Source organism: Mustela nigripes, chromosome 15 (genome assembly GCF_022355385.1).
Source record: "Mustela nigripes isolate SB6536 chromosome 15, MUSNIG.SB6536, whole genome shotgun sequence".
In the NCBI taxonomy this organism is placed as follows: Eukaryota; Metazoa; Chordata; class Mammalia; order Carnivora; family Mustelidae; genus Mustela; species Mustela nigripes.
In genome coordinates this window covers 42,874,836-42,892,019 of record NC_081571.1, presented here as the reverse complement: position 1 = coordinate 42,892,019, position 17,184 = coordinate 42,874,836, and the positions used below count along the sequence as shown (strand labels likewise).

At 35.2% G+C, this 17,184-nt stretch overlaps 1 pseudogene; it reads left to right on the top strand.

The window, feature by feature from the left end:
- The first annotated feature begins 1,333 nt into the window (after positions 1-1,333).
- LOC132002666 (nuclear transcription factor Y subunit alpha-like) lies at positions 1,334-16,234 on the top strand (annotated as a pseudogene).
- The last annotated feature ends 950 nt before the right edge of the window (positions 16,235-17,184 follow it).

Below are 17,184 nucleotides of genomic sequence, written 5' to 3'. Positions count from 1 at the left end.
TCTCCTGTTGCCGACTTGATAATTCCTAATAATTTTTAAATAAAGGGGCCCACTTTTCATTTTTCACTGAGCACTGCAAATTATGCCGCTAGTCTTGCATGCATCCCCTTAAAGTTGAAAATCTGCTCTGCTCTTTTCTTCCACTTCACAGAGATGCATTTCAGGGAGATTCCATTGCCAGTGTAACTTTCTTTAGAGTAGATTGCTATCACTCTTTCTCATCTCTTCTGGGTGGACAATTTCTGAGGGATATTCTAAATTGTCTAGAGATGTGACATCATCTGATTATTATTGTTGCCTACGGATTCCTCCTTACTGTTTTTTCAAGGATTTTATTGTTATATATTATGTTAGAGGACTCGGGGCAACATAGATTTGTGAGGAAATGATGGACATAATGTTCTTAGGATTATTCTGGGGCGCTCATTGGAAGAGATCAAGGAAGAATTTGGTGAAATGGTCTGGGTTTAGGAGACTGACTTAGGATGGACATCGTCAGTCTTTATGATTCACATGAAGCCATGGCTGTGGATGTCAGCTGTAAGCATGAGTGCACCAGGCCAGATACCTGGGATATGCTGACATCAAGGGTCACAATGAGAAGCCCACATTAGACAAATAGAACAAGAGAGGGGTGGACTGTTCCTCCACTTTTTGCAAGACATTTACCCTGTTTCCCATTCATTCCCCATATTTTTGGTCAAGACCTTTTTTTTATATTAAAGATCATGTTCAAATATCACTCTTTTAGTACTTTATTCTCTGGTATTCAGATGGGGTTGTTACTCTTCTAATATCCCTAGAACTTTCTTTCCACTTCTCTTTTATCACATAGTTTGTCTTTTCATTGGAGTTTCCTGTGCTTTCCCACCTTTCCTACTGTATTATAGATGGTTTTTATGAAAAATCTTTGCCTAAATATCTTCATATCTCCATCAATCCAATGTGCATATAAATATGCCTATGAATATGTGTAGAACGAAGAATAAATTGCCAGATTTGAGCTGAGTCTAGCCAGCTATGCAGAGCAGCTGGTGGCCCTGGACCAGAGCCTGTGAGTGCCTCCTGGCATTTCAGTCCAAGGCCTGCAGAGGCCATTCCCATTCAGGGATGTCATCACTGGAGCAGGCACACTGAAGGTCTGGACCCTTTCAGGATGTTAATGCCATGTGGGGATGCATGTCTTTCTTCATGACACTTAGGTCCAGGTAGTTTCCAGGTACAAGTGGTCTTGCCTGCCACAAATTCCCCTGCACTCTCCAGTGTACTTCCCTTTCTTCTAGGACCTCCAGAGTGAAGCTCCTTATGAATAGGATTCTAACTTGGTTGGACCATGGAGCAGAATGCAGCAGATAGCAATAACAAAGCAGATTGTTAGACAGATTCAACAGCAGGTCCAGGGGCATCCGTTAGTGATACAAGTCAGCATTAATCACTGGCCTGTTAATCACATCAACTGGCCAACCTAACATGGTCCAAACAGTCCCTTGCGGACAAGTCACATCATCACACAAGAACCTATATCTGGGACAAAGAATCTGTAGCAGATTTTGTTGGATCTGTAGAGATAAATCCAGCTCTGGGACAGGAACAGAGGACAAACGTTGCAGGTGCAGGGCCAACAGGACCCCACTCAGCGATCATCATTCAGCAGCCACAGGCAGCTTGCAGTGTGAGCCAGACACAAACATGGCTGCCGATCTCTGTCCAGGAGCAGCATGTAGCACAGACTGTTGAAGGGCAGACCATCTTCTATCAGCCAGTTGATGCAGATGGCTTCACTCTCTAGCAAGGCATGACCACCGTCTCAGCAGCCAGATTGACAGAGGCACAGACTGTTCAAACAGAGGCCAATACCAACAAACCAGCAGTGGGCAAGGGCCTTCCATCATAACTCTACTAGGGGCAGACTACATGATCAGTTCAGGAGGGATGGTAATTAATGTTGGCGCCCGGAGGTGGCTCTATGCCTGCTATCCAAGAAATTCCTCTACCTGGGACAGAGGTGCTTGAAAAAGAGCCTCTTCATGTGAATGGCAAACTGCCCAACATCTTTGTAAGAGGAGGCAAGCCCAGGATGATCTAGAGGGAGAAAGGAAGTTCCTGCACCAGACCTGCTATAGCACAGAAGTGTGGTGAAACAGGCAGGATGATTATTCTCTCCAAAGAAAAAGGATTGTCCACCATTTGCAGGAACCACACCAAATAATTAAAAAAGCAAACAAACAAACAAACAAAACAAACAAACAAACAATGGTATAGATCATCTAAGTTTCTCACCCCAGGGATACTCAAAACCACATTCTTCCCTTTAGAGCAGAGCAGAGGCCATTCAGTTTTTAATAATGGTCACAGTATTATAATTGCAGCAACATCTGGCAAATTGAAGTGGCAAACTTTTGTCTCACTCCTTCAGTCCAGACCTATTGCAGACTTTGGATAACACTGACATTTCACAGATTGGGATGAATCAAGGAACCCATGTCAGCTTAACATTATCACATGAGGACTTATGTTGACAGGGAATGCAGGCCACCAAATTCAATAAGAAAAAACCTTCTCAACCTAAACTGTAATCAGGGAAGACTTAGCCCACTCATTCCCACAGGAATTTGGTTAAATAGCATCTGTCCTTCTGGTTGCGCAGTTCATTTTGGGTAATGGAACAGGCATGTTATATTCATGGATGGCTTCCCGATACAGAAATTCAATATTGTTACTTGGAAACAATAAATTCTCTGAGATTATAAATACTTACATACATTACCTACATACATACATTACATCATACATGCATACATACTTACATATATATATTGTTTAACCAAGATTCTCAAAGACTGCTCTGAGAAACAGTAGTTCAGAATATGTTAAGAATTGTTAATCTGGCAGAAGGGGTCCTGTGATAATTATGGTAGTATATATATTGAAAGTACATAGTGTAGAAATCGTATAGGATTTATCAGACCCTCCAGTATTTTTAAATTTTGTGACTATCTAAGAGGGAGGTACAGTGTGCAGTACTTTCCAAAATTATTTAATGTAAAATCAGGTTATTTGTTTCCAGCATCTAATGGAACTAACTTTTCTGTGAAACACACTTTAGGGGCACTTGGGTGCCTCGGTTAGTTGGGTGACTGCCTTGCACTCAGATCATGATCCCAGAGTCCTGGATGGAGTCCCACATCTGGCTCTTCCCCCTCTGCTTCTCTCTCTGACTCTCTCCCCTCTCAAGGTCTCTCTCACTCTCTCTCTCTTAAATAAATAAACAAAATCTTTAAAAAGAAAAAAAGAAATACAGTTTAAAGAATATCAACTTAAAATTTAATAATTTCTTTCTTATGAAATAAAACTTATACAACTTGCTCAGATACACATTAAAAATGACATTTTAAAAATAGTGTAATATTTGGTTAAAATAAGTATTGCAATATTTGATTTGATTTCTCTATATTACTGGGATTTTCACTATATTAATATTAATAATATATACTTGGAATATCATGGCTACTGGTTATTGCAGTTCGATAATTGTATCTTTGAAATAATAACTTTGATAAAGAAGATATATATATATATATGTATATATATATATATATATATATATATATATACATACAATGGAATACTATGTAACCCTCAAAAGAAATGAAATCTTGCCATTTGCAATGATGTAGATGGAACTAGAGGGTATTATGCTGAGCGAAATAAGTCAATCAGAGAAAGACAATTATATGATCTCCCTGATATGAAGAATTGGAGAGGCAAAGTGGGGGGTTTGAGGGGCCGGGAAGGAAAAAAATGAAACAAGATGGGATTGGGAGGGAGACAAACTGTAAGAGACTCTTAATCTCACAAAACAAACTGAGGGTTGCCATTGCCAGGGGTAGGGGGTAGGGAGAGGGTGGTTGGGTTATGGACATTGGGAAGGGTATGTGCTATGGTGAGTGCTAGGAAGTGTGTAAATCTGATGATTCACAGACCTGTACCCCCAGGGGTTAATAATATATGTTAATTAAAAGGAAGGAAGGAAGAAAGAAAGAAAAAAAGAGTTCCTACTTTTTTTCAATTCTCTCCCACTTAAACTGATCATCCTTTACATACTGCTATCCATATTAACCCAAGAAGAGAGGAATACAACAAGAACTCTTTCACTGTGGATATTTGCAATGTTTAGTGTGGAGATTACTAAATAAATAGGTATATAAACTTAAAAAAAACAGATAAAAATAACATGTATTGGCAAAGTTGTGGAGAAAAAGGAACCCTTTTAAACTGTTGGTGGGAATGTAAATTGGCTTAGCTTATGAAAAACAGCATGGAGTTTCCTCAAAAATTAAAAATATAACTACCATATTTTCATATATTCCCACTTTGGGATAGATATCCAAAGGAGAAATATCTAAAGGAGTATCTTGAAGAGATATATACACTCCCATATTCATTGCAGCATTATTATAATAGCCAAGTTGTGGAAATGACCTAAATGTCCATTGCCTCATCTGTTAATTAGCAGATGAAGCAAGAGCAAATATGAAGTTTATTTCCAACTTTTAGGGCCAGTATAAGATGTTGGTAATGTTAGATGTGGTCCAAAGAACCCCAAAGTCTCATAAATCTTACCAATCCAGTAAATAACTTCGTCTCCCAGAAAATAACCACAAAGGAGAAATAAAAGGAATGTAGAGGTTTTGTATTCTAACTTCCTCTTTCCAATAGGGTGGAAAGTCTTTTCTTCTATGTGGAAGTATAAATATGGTAGAATAAGCATTCCACTCAACCTGAAGCATTATTAGAACCGTAGTCTTCAGGGTCACTCAAATCTCTATTCTTCTTCAAGTCAGTTACTATATATAATTTATTTTCCTTATTGGCACTTATAAGCATCTTATATATAAGTTATAGTATTTCTTGTTTAATATTCTTTCTTTGTTTCCACATCTCTCTTCTAATTTCCTCCCACTTTCCTCCAATCTCATATATCCATTACATTTCAGTCTTATTAGTCTCTTACCTTTCATTCTTTTTAAAAAACATTTATTTATTTATTTATTTCACAGAGAGAGAGAGATCACAAGTAGACAGAGAGGCAGGCGTGGGGGGGAAACAGACTCCCTGCTGAGCAGAGAGCCCGATGCAGGACTCGATCCCAGGACCCTGAGATCATGACCTGAGCCAAAGGCAGAGGCTTAACCCACTGAGCCACCTAGGCGCCTTTACCTTTCATTCTTTTCTGCAGCCAGCAATTACTGAAATTTTTTATCTTATGGAATATATAGAAAATAAAATAAATATTTTTTGAGCCATTATGTTAAAAAATTGCTTAACCCCAAAGGTAACAGTTTCAGTGGCTACAACTGCCTTAAACCTAACTTCCACCTTGAAGGCTGAAATAATCAGTATTTTGGTACCCTTCTAATGCATTATTAGCACACTTATTTCCAATGACAAACTAGTTGGTAAATTTGGTCACATTTTATCATGGATTAATCTCATTGAAATCTTCAGATATCATCTACATGCTATCAGTTTCCAAATCTAGATCCTGAGACACATACTTTCTTTAAAGTACCATATCTATTTATACAACCAATATTAATGTGTCCACTTAGATGTCTACCAGTAATCTCAAATTTAACGATAACCAAAAATCTCCCCCCAAACCTCTTTCACCTACTTTAACTAAGCTAGAGTTTCTTAATCTCAACACCATTGACACTTTGTTCCAGAAAATTCTTTGTTGTGGGAGGCTGTCCTGTGCACTGTAGAATGCAGAGACCAACCTGGATTCTATCCTAGATGTTAGTGGCATCACCCTCAGTCATTCAACACAATATTGTCAATGTCACCAGGTATGGAGAGAGCAAATTCACTTCTAATTGAGAACCACTTCATTAAAGTGGCCATATCAAAAATATAAAACCCATTTTAGAGTCCTCAATTTATATTACGCCCATTATTTTTTCCCATTTTATTTCTTTTCAGTGTTCCAGCATTCATTTGTTATGCACCATACCTAGTGCTCCATGGAATACATGCCCTCCATAATACCCACCACCAGGCTCACCTAACACCCCACTACCCTCCCCTCCAAAATCCTCAGTTTGTTTCTCAGAGTCCACAGTCTTTCATGGTTTGTCTCCCCTTCCAATTTGTGAGTAATAATTAATTTATTCAACAATTATTTTAGTCTTCACTGACACTAAATTGCTTAAGACTTTGTCATCTCCTGTTGGACTGTTTCAATTGTCTCCCAATCATCAACATTTTACCTTCTGAAATTTGCAAGGAATCATTGTCAGTTACATCAAAGTGGTGTTTCTAAAGCACAGAATTGATAAAGAGACTCAATTAAAAGCCTTTCAATAGTTTCTAATCACTAAGAGGATAAAGACCTAAACATGGCCTTTGTCCTATAATATATGAAAGTCATGATTAATCTCTCCACTGCCAATTAATTATAGCATCCTGAGGAAAACCGTAAAAGAATATACAGAAAAGATAAATATTGAAAACAGTAGTTTCATAATATAAAAATATGATTAAAAAGCAAAAAAAAAAAGTCTTCAGTAGTGTAGATGCTATAGAGAGATTGAGAAAACTAAGCTTGAAAAGTGTACATTAGATGTATTAGATCATGTGATTTCCTTGAAGAGATGAGAGTAGAAGTGAGAATTTAGTTAAGGAATAAAAGCTGAAGAATGAACAGACTGTGAGACATGAAGAGGAGAAAATTTTTTCAGGGTGTTTGGATGTAAGAGAAAAATAAAGTTTTATATAATGCTGATTGTAGAGTGATTGATGGTGGTGCTTTGGGGTTTGAGATTAGAAATACTTGAACAGCTTTTGGGTCAAGAGTAATTAACAAAAAGGCCAAATAAGGCAGATAATCATCCCATTCATCAAAAATAGAATTGCAAGAGGATAATGAGTTGAAAGTTAGGAAAGATAATCTTTGTTCCATTCTGGAAATGTTGAGTTGAGACATTTGTGATATGTATGTTGGAAATGCCCAGGAAATATTTAACAGGGTGAGTATATGGATATTCAACTTAGAGAAGAGGTCTGAGAACCATTAAGGTAAATATAGATATTTAAAGCTGTTTGTTAAAAAAAAAATACCAATTGTCTATAGCCCTCATTTTCTATGGAAGAAGTATCTTTCCAATCTAAGGATAATTTCTCCAATGGGAATTTGATTTTCAGCCCCCTTTGCTGTAACAAAACACTTGTTTGAATAGTGTTCATATCATATTATCTTTATCAGTTTTCATTTGTGTGTTTGTATTGCCTGTTTGGGATGGTAGAAAAAGTATGTGGCAAATTAAATACTATGATTGAGTTATATTACCTGAGAAGTCCTTTCTATTTTCTTTCTTGACTATTCAAGCAGCCCAAACACCTTTTTTTTTAAAGTTTTTATTTTAATTCTAGTTAGTTAACATTCAGTGTAATATTAGTTTCTGATGAACATTTTAATCAGAAGGTTGGAAACATGACTTAGAATGAGCCAAATGAAGTCTGAATAGATAATCTAAACTCAGAGCAAAAAAAAAAAAAATACTTATTTTTTATAACTATGATGTTAGAGTTACTTTGGGACCCAACGTTGGTTTTGAATATTAATAGCCAAAATGTCTGGGGGACTCAGATCATGGCTTTATCATGTGAAGGAATTTATGGTAGCATAAGAACAGTCTCTACATCAAGACAAAGGGTGAAATAGAATAATATTAAAATGCTTAAAATACTTAATTGGGCCTGTCCCAGTGCTGAAAAGTAGAAAAACAAGTGATAGAAACTTTAAGACAGATTTAGAGAGACAGTAGCAGAAGAGACTTCCCTTCTGTAATTCTTGGAACAGGTAGTTTCTCAGAATGGCAAGAGTTAATCTAGATAAAAGTTACAGCAGAAAAAATTTCTGAAAAAGACTCAGAAATGTTTGAATGTCAAAAACATTAATTTATCAAAAATAGAAGAAATCATTAATCACAAGTAATGGAGTTATGACTTTTCAAAATCACCTATTTAGCCATTTTGCAGAATTTTGCATGTGTAAAGTTAGGAGGAGAACTGGTCCAAACTGAAAAGCATAAAATTTGGGGTGCATGGATGGCTCAGTCATTTAAGAATTCAACTCTTTATTTCAGCTCAGGGCATGATCTCAGGGTGTTGAGATCAAGCCCCACATCAGGCTCATGGAGCCTGCATCATATTCTTTCTCTCTCTCTCTCTCTCTCTCACAAAAAAAAAAAAAAAAAAGGCATAAAATTTATACTATCCTTACATTTTTAAACAATTATAACATGCATAGTGTATTCCAGGGACTGTACTAGGTTATAGAATTTAGAAGTAAATAGACCCATAAGGTCCTTGATCCCAACCCATGGATCATGCAGTGGATGAAGAAGGAAGTGCACTAAAAAAGTACTTATGCATTCAATCTGGGTGTTATAGAAAAAAATCAGGCTGTTCTATGAATGTATAACAAGATAACTTCATATGAATATATGAGTTGTAAACAACTGCCCATCAAACAATGACACTCTTAAACTAGGGCCTTAAGAGGGAATTAGAGTTAACGTGGTAAAATGAGAAGGTAATTCCAAGAGAAAGACATGGGGGAAAAAAAAACAAGAAATAGCCATACATATTTATGTATTTTAAATACATAAATAAGGTAATACAGAAACATAGGAATAGAGGATCAATGTGGTACCACATGAGGCCACTATTAGTATAATACACTGTAGTTTCATTTCGCAAATATTTTTTTAAGCACAGCTATGTGTCAGGAGCTGTGTTCATAGTAATAAATAGTTTCTTCCATAGAGCTCCTCATATGACAACACATGAATAGACCTTTGATAATAATACCCTATATGCTTTACTGTACAGGTGTAGGGTACAGTAGGACCCTAGCATTTAGCATTCAAGAAGCCTTCCTAAAAAGGGAAGCATCTGAGCTAAGTTGTGATTATTGGGGAAAAACTGAAAGTTCAGAACAAGGCGAAATAATGATCACAGATATTATACCAAATACATGGAAGTGCTCAGAAACAAAAAAAGTATAAAAATTCATTTAGTTTATAATCCTGCAATATTAATTCTGAGGAGTAGTAGAAGGGAACAGAAGGCATATGAGTAAGTCACGAGAAATATTTTGAAAAATTTGGCATGCCCAGTCCATGGAACTTACCCTTTTTCGCTGAAGTTCAGGGGTACTCTGAAAAACTTTAAGAAGTTAATTCAGATCTGCTATATAAAGAACACAGTGTAGATACAGATTGTCATTTGTGGACAAAATAAATTTAAAGAGAGCAATTCAGAGTACTTGACAGAAAGCAATCACATTCCATGTTGTGCAGTTGCAATGAATATAATCAATCATCTACCCAAGATTCATTTCCCTTTTGCACTATTTGAACTATTCACCTTTTTATTTAAGAATCCTCCTAAAAAAAAAAAAAAAAAAAAAAAAAAAAAAAAAGAATCCTCCTTAAAGGGGTGCCTGGGTGGCCCAGTTAGTTAAGCCTCCGACTCTTGGTTTCGGCTCAGGCCCTGATCTCAGGGTCCTGAAATTGAGCCCCCTGTCAGGCTCAGCTTGGAGTCCACTTTAGATTCTCTCCTCCTCTACCTCCCCCTCCCACTTGTGCCTGCTCTTTCTCACTCTCTAAAATACATAAATAAATCTTAAAAAATAAAAATAAAAATAAAAGAATGCCCCTTCCCCATGGATCTCAATATAACCTGGAAAAGTTGACTACATCCCTAGCTGGGAAGAGAGGGCACAGCTGATTTAAATGAACCAATACTTTGTATTTCATGGAGCAGACACTGATTGAGTACTGGGCATACACAGAATTATGTGACCATTCTTTCTGAAACTAATGGTTTTTCTCTAAGGGCATGTGTGAGAACCAGAACTGCTGAAGCCATTACATTAATATTAAATACACTAATACTAAAACATGATCATGCACAAAGAATCATAAATACAGCAGAGCCATAACTGAACCAAGTTTTGCCACAACTCTGCTTAAAATTTAAGCCACTTTGTGTTGGTTTTGGTTACCATCAACAGGAACCATTCTAAATAATAAAACAAATGTATTTGGAGTCATCTAGATGATTCACAATTACATTTAGAACATTATTTATATCTTCTTTTAGAGTATCCTGTCTCTCTTTGCCCTCTATAGATTTTTAAGAATTATTACATTTTATAAAATCTGTGAAATTGAATAAGGCATGTTTAGGCAGAAAGGGAAGCATTAACTTTCAATGTCCTTGCTTTAGCCTATTTTATCAGGCCCTTAAAGTTATTTTTATATTGTTTTGGTACTTAATTTTTTATAGCATGTGAAAATGTATTTGTCTGCCAGGGCCCAGAGAGAATTACAGAGAAGGCTAACAGATGATTCTGTCATCACTCTAAATGTCATTAGCCTGGCAGTTCTCCAGAACAAACAGAAGTACATATATAAATGGGGGGGGAAATTGGATGGTAATATAAATATTTTTGTAGTGATTTAATGATATCTAGTCACTTAACAAATAATCTTCTCTACATGTTTTATATTTAAAATGCAAACTAATATGAATGTTAAATGGTAGTTATTTTTCCTATGTACCATAATAAATATATTAACAATTAATGATTTGCATAGCACCCAGCATGAATGCAAGTTTTTATTCAAAAACTATGGTAAGTGACACATAATTTTAATTAGAAATGTTTACAAAAAAAAAAAAAGCTACAACTTCCTAGTTTAACATTTCACTGCTTGGAAATATGTAACAATTGCACTTAGCATGGCAAATGATAATCAAGACCCTCTCTAAGAGCTAACAGTTTACTCTCCGGCCTACACCTATTTTCCTGCTTTCCTTATTTATTCATGATGCAGCCACGCTGTGTAAAATTACAGTGTTTAAAAAGCCACACATTCATCTCCTTTGGTCATTTGTTTATCTCTCATTGCCTGAAAAGTTTTCCTTCCCACTTATTCTAACTGGTGAACTGCTTCTCATTTGCCAGCCTTAGCTCAGATTTTACTTTAATCAAGTCTCAATTTGACTCTCAAACGTGGCAGAAGTAACACACTTCTTTTGCTAACATTTAATAAACTGGTAACACTATATAAGAAAATAATCTGACCAAACGCATTCCCATAATACTTTGTATATATCATCATTATAACACTCAGTAACAGTGGTGGATTTACCACAACACAAATGAAATTTAAGACGCAGAATCCCTCACTTGCATAGGCTCCTTTGAGGTGCCTGTACATGGCTTTTTATTTGTACCTTGTAACATTTTTCTTAAAGGGCACCCCCAAAATTATATTACCTTCAGACCCAGACGTACACTCATTCCTCACATTGCCTCATACTTGTCTGAGAGATTTTCAGTGATGAGGATCTTGTGTTTGCATGATTATTTCTTCAGTGATTATCACTCTTTCATAGAGAGCAGGGTCAATGAAGATTTTTATTTTATTTTATTTTATTTTCATTTTTTTTAGATTTTATTTATTTATTTGACAGTAAGAGACAGAGAAAGAGGGAACAAAAGCAGAGGGAGTGGGAGAGGAAGAAGCAGGCTTCCTGATGAGCAAGGAGCCTGATGTAGGGGATGCAGGGCTCAATCTCGGGACCCTGGGGTCATGACCCGAGCCAAAGGCAGATGCGTAATGACTGATCCACCCAGGTCACCCAATAAAGATATTTTAAATAAATCATATTATGACTTCATAATGGGGTTGGGTATAATAGTGGAAAAAACATGAGAGAAAGATGGAGGAAATTCCTTTTGGAAAAAAAAAAAGAAAGAAAAAAAGTTGGTATATTTACTTACCTGACATACTGGAAGATAGGACCAGAAAATGCCATGTTAGTCTACACAGGTAGGAAGCTAATTTGACAACTAAGTTTTAATAAAACACAGCTTCAAGTTTGAGGTAAACAAGGTTGACGAGTTCAGTTTTTCAATTGTATGGTTTCTGTTTAATAGACAAAAGCATTTTCACATATTTCAGATTTGGGGAAACCCTCCATAAAACAATGGATTATTTGAGAGTATACCTTGGGGAAACAGGATGAAGTGATTTTTCTCTGACACTACTCTATTAATATCCATAATCTGCTTTCAGGAGCAAAATTATAAACTAGACCTTAGTTTCTATAATTCACATGTTCCCATATTTGTAGTGGAAGAGAAATTATGTTATTTGCTTATAAATATTCAAGGGTCAAGTTCAACTGAACTAGAAATATACTTCAAAATGTAGTATTGAAAAGTTCATATTTTAACATTATATTAATGAGATATTTGATAATTATTAGTAGTTTATAATACTAGAAATGTCTACTCAAATTCCTGTGTTGCAAAATGAAGAGAATTTCATGATCTGTAACTATTGTTCTTCATTTCTCTTCTCTCCTACTCTTCAGCCATTTTCTCTATATACTCTATCTTAGCATATTCACTATTGGTCTCCTCCCCTTTCTCTTATAACATGTTTACTTAACATATTAGTTAATTAAAAAGGAAAATTAAGATGACTAATGTTAACATTCTTAAATGAATTCTTTTTAGTGATATTTGTAATTTAAGTATCTATTTTAAGCTAATGGTTGCCACACATTCATATCTCTATTTTGTTTTCATTCCTATTTATATTAATAAGCCATTGTTTCACTTCATAAAATGGAATAAGCCCCAAGTTATTTTATTTATTAAAATATGTCTTAGTTGTATTCTTAATAATGTTCTACATTATATATGTGTATGTATGTGTGTATATTTATATGTATATATGTATAGCTACTTTCTGAGGTCTTAAGTTCCATTTGGAATGTAATCCTGAACATAGGGGAATAGGTACATTTTGCATTACTACCCTCCCCTGTAAAGTATTAATAATATGCTTCACCAGTCTTAATTACTTCAATGACCTTCTTAATTTAACAAATTTAACTTTCTTCATCTGTAATTTTGCCAGAATAATTGGATAACTAGGCAATGCATGTACCTAAACAAATTAGGCATTTTAATAAAACTTCATTATTCATAGTTCATTAGACTAAAAGTCCGATTTTTTTAATTAATTTCAATCATACCATAGAGTAAGAGTTCAACATTAAACACCATACTTTGTCCTTTTAGATTTAAATTTTCACATTGTGAAATACAATCAATTTCAAATTAGTGATAAGACATTTATTTTGTATTAGAAGGTATTGTTTCAATTTCTTCAAGTTTGAAAGAAATCGAAATGCACTCAATAAGAACTAGGTCGTAGAACTAATGAAAATGTAAATATCCTTTTTAGAAATTTTTTTTTATTGCATGCAAACTTGTATGATTTCATGGACTCTAGTTAGGCTTTCATAAGTTGTTTATGTCTATTGACCAGGGTGACTATAATATTTTCCTCAGCTTGACAAAATTTTAGACTGTCTTCTGACTCTAAGCCCCTATCTACCTTTTCTTAGAGCATTTACTTGAGAAAACTTTTAACTTCTTTCTCTGCCCTTTTAAGCTTTAAATCTTTTTAAAAAAACCTTTTTTCCAGTTTTACAACCCAAAATGTATTTTTCAAGGACTGGGGAGGCATCTCTTTGAAATGTGACTATCAAGGAATAAAACCCCCATTATATTCCAGTTTCTGGATGAGGGTAAATGCTTTACTGAGGCAGTCTCCAAAAAGAAGGAAGATAGAGTATTTCCCTTCTGCATCAAACAGAAATTATATCATAGATGTCAAGATGGGAATGCATGTATGTGTGTGCATGCACGTGTGTGTGTATGTATTCCTCAAATTAATTATGATTATTTAGGAAGCAGTGTCTGACGCTTCCTTTATACAAGTCTATTGCAGCCTGGAAAGAGGTCACATGTCCTAAGTTCTGTATTGGCATAGAAGTTACTCATTCAGTCAGCTACTGTTTATTGAGCACTTACAGTGTGCCAGAAATTGATTTTAAAACAAGTAAGATGGACAAATTTCCTACTATCTAGAAACCAACAATCTATTCAGAAGTACAACATAAAAAAAAGCAAAATTTTTGAAAAACAAAAACAAAAACAAAAATAAAACTAGATACTGTAACTTAATAGAGCCTAGAAGGTACACACTAGGTTAGGGTTAAACAGTCAGGGGACAGTTCTGAGTAGATGATATTTGAATAGGGCTATGAATATTGAGAAACTGCCAGGCTTATAAAGATCCATGAGGAAGTGTTTTAACAGGCAGAGTTAGAGGGAGAGTAGTAGAGGAAGAAATTGGAAAATGGGGTAAGGTGTGAGCAGAGCCTGGAAAACAATGATGAAACAGATTCTAATAGTTAGTAGTGTAGATGTAAGGGTGGGACAGAATGTCTTAGTATGAATTTTCTGTAATTTAGGAAGTGAATGATTTGATAAATGGGAAAATTGGGCCCATGAAAGACTTAATAGAAGATCTATACTTCCTCAAATATCTCTCCTCAACAGCTATTAGGGGATTAGTTCACGGTTCAGTAGAAAAAAAAAAAAAAACTGAGGTTGCAGGCTGCCAGACACATGAAACTGCTCATTAAAAAAAAGAAAAAAAAATGGTTTTAAAATATCTACCATATAGAGAAAATGAAACAGTGTAACAATCCATTGTCTTTAGAACAAAGGTATCCAGCACATTTGGAAGAGTGCATATATAGTGCTTTAACTATTCCTTTTTATCTCTCTAAAAGAACTTGCAAAATTTGCCCAAAATTTTTAATTATTAGTTTCCTCATTGATACCCAAATCAGAGTGTTAACTGCAATAACACATGCAGTTTGCTTAGCCTGTAAGACTTAACAGGGGGGAGGCCTGGGTGGCTCAGTGGATTAAGACTCTGCCTTTGGCTCAGGTCATGATCTCAGGGTCCTGGGATCAAGCCCTGCATTGGGGTCTCTGCTTGGCAGGGAGCCAGCTTGCCCTCCGGTTATCCTAGTTAAAATCCTTTATAACATTGTGGAGGAACAATAGTTCTTGAGAACCAAAATGGCTACTAGAAAGTAAATTGAGTATTTATTTGATAATTCATTCATTGGCTACTCTTTAAAGCCTAGTTGGCTGTTTGTGATTTGTTGTCCTTAGTTTTGATTTCATAATCTTGAGGATTTATAGTCAGAGATTTTTGGTTTGCTTGTTTAAGCTACCACTACATTAGAGCCACTTCAGTTCAATGGCCTCTTTGTTTAAATAATTTAACACTACTTACATGATATGTAAATAGTTAAATGAATTGTTACCATTTGATAAGTATTAATAAAGGTGCAAATTAGGAAAACCACAAACATTGAAAGTAACAATCGTACACAGAAGACAAGAAAATCAAATTGATAGCCAAGAAAAACCAACCAATCAACCAACCCATGAATGATTATGTAAAAATATAAGTTGAGATAAACCCATGGGCTTGAGTGTGTGGAGAATTTGTGATGTAGATTCCAGTACCAGTTAACTGTTAGTCATGTAAAAACCACTACAAACTAAATCAGAGGCAACAAAAACTACAAGTTTAGAAGTAAAACAGAGAAGAGAAATCTCCCCTTGCAACCCTCTAATTTACCTATAGAAAAATAGATATTATCCTGAGAAGTGATTTTCTTGCTAAAAAAGGGGAAAAAGAGGTAGCGGGTAATAAGAATTCAAAGAATCACTGGTGTGTACTAATATTAACTAACTGAACTAAGTTTAAAAGAGGTTAATTTTCATTACAGTCAATTTTGAAGTCGCTATTATTTAATCATTTAATAAGTTTCAAGTTTATCTTTGTTATGTTTTGAAAACATTGGGAAATATCACTTACAATAGCTGTTACTGTTCATTCAAAGGAATTTCTTCCTTGCTTGAGAGTCAATACGAACTACTCAGCTATCTTGAAGGGCTCATTATATCCCTGCTTTTTAAACTTATGCCAACAAAGGAGTAGCCTAAGGTGGTTTTGACTTCGTTCACATCAATCATTCAAGTAGTGTATTAAACAACAAAATTCAACTGAATAAATGTGAAAGATCTTATTGTCTTTCTTCAAAGATTCCTAATTCAGGAACATCCCATCTAGCAGATGGAAAAGGAGCTCTGAGCAGCCACACAAAACGGAGGACTTTATTAGACAGAAGGAGGCAGGACAAGGAAATCCCCAGCAAGGAGTGGCAAGGTCACCTTGCCATCTTCAGGCAAGGTCACCTTTCTTAGGGTAAAATGAGGGGCCTAACAGGCAGATTACTTCACTAGTGCTAACCAAGAAATTCCAGACTGATTGGTTAAGATTAGACTCATGGGAGAGGCTGAAACAGCAATTTGGTATTAAGTCATGATATGGTGACAAGGTTTGGCACAAATAGTCCCATTTGGGGCCTGTTCTCTCTAACATCAAAATCTTTGTGGATCTCCTTTATCAGAGGAAATCACCCCATCACTGTAAAAATACATATTTTCTATTGAGGTTTCCCTAGACTTTCTTTTATTTTTTCTGATGAGGTGAACATTGAGTACTCCATCCGCAAATTACCTAGGCATCTTATAGCACTAAGTTTTAAAATTAATATAATGAGAACTGCACATGTCCCAAATCTCTCAGACTATAAAAGCTGTTTTATTGTGATAGGTCATAAATATTAGAATTTATTATATTAATTGTTTAATATTTCTTTAGATGAATAACGAATTACAAATATTGGGATATTTGTAAATAAGTTCTGGGAACAAGAACTTTTTTGAAAGAAGGCAGAAAGATTTTGTTAGATGGTTTTCCATTTAAACACAGCACACACTTAAAGCATGAATAGAAAAGATTTTGACCATGAAGAAAATCCCTGATTAGAAATTATAGCTTGCTTTGACAGAGCAAATATTCAGTGAACACAATGACATTTGACAGGCACTCCTCAGGACAGTTAAAGCTCTTAGAGTCATTTGTATGACTTCCTTTATAAAAACTTAAGTTTTCAATAAAATAATCCTTTACAGAATTTATATGGAAAGCCATGTTGACATAACTCCTCATTATACTATTGTAGTGAATAATTTCAGAAATAAGAACATAATCAAATGCATTGGTATTGAATTATGACATATTTTTAAATATCTAAGAATGTCTTCATTTAATTAAGATAGTTAATTTCTCTGGAAATAATCTTTATTTT